Source organism: Plasmodium gonderi, assembly GCF_002157705.1.
Source record: "Plasmodium gonderi DNA, contig: Pgo-contig_47, whole genome shotgun sequence".
Taxonomy (NCBI): Eukaryota; Apicomplexa; class Aconoidasida; order Haemosporida; family Plasmodiidae; genus Plasmodium; species Plasmodium gonderi.
In genome coordinates, this window is record NW_021628981.1 from 27,511 (window position 1) to 28,075 (window position 565).

Genomic DNA, 565 nt, shown 5'->3' on the forward strand with positions numbered 1-565 from the left:
ATATTTATATAATAATGAAATATTTCTTCATAAAAATATTTACCTGATAGAAATAAAACGAATGTGAAAATTGTATGATTATTTATAATACACTCCTTTTTTAAATAATAGACATAAGTCATTCTGTGTTATCATTTAGTTAATTTTTTTATAATAAGTAGCAATATTAATTAAATTTATATGGAATAATGAAAACACAAATATAAGGATTTTTCATAATATAACTTTTGGAAATGTATTTTTTGCACATAAATTATTTTTTATTTTATNNAATATTTCATTTTGTTTTTTACAATATAAGCTGTGAAAATACCTACATTTTACTTTGCTGTTTATGTAATTATTATTGGACAAAATATAAAAAAATTATTATAAATTTACATATAGTTGTATAAATAAATGTAAATATAATAAAATAAGCTTATTAATTAAAATTTTCAACATATGACTTAAATATATGCTATAAATCATTCTAATTATGTAATTATATTTTGTGCTAACGATGTGTACGTAGAATCATTATAAGGTAAAATTGTGAATTATATTTTAGTTACTTTTTTTTTTT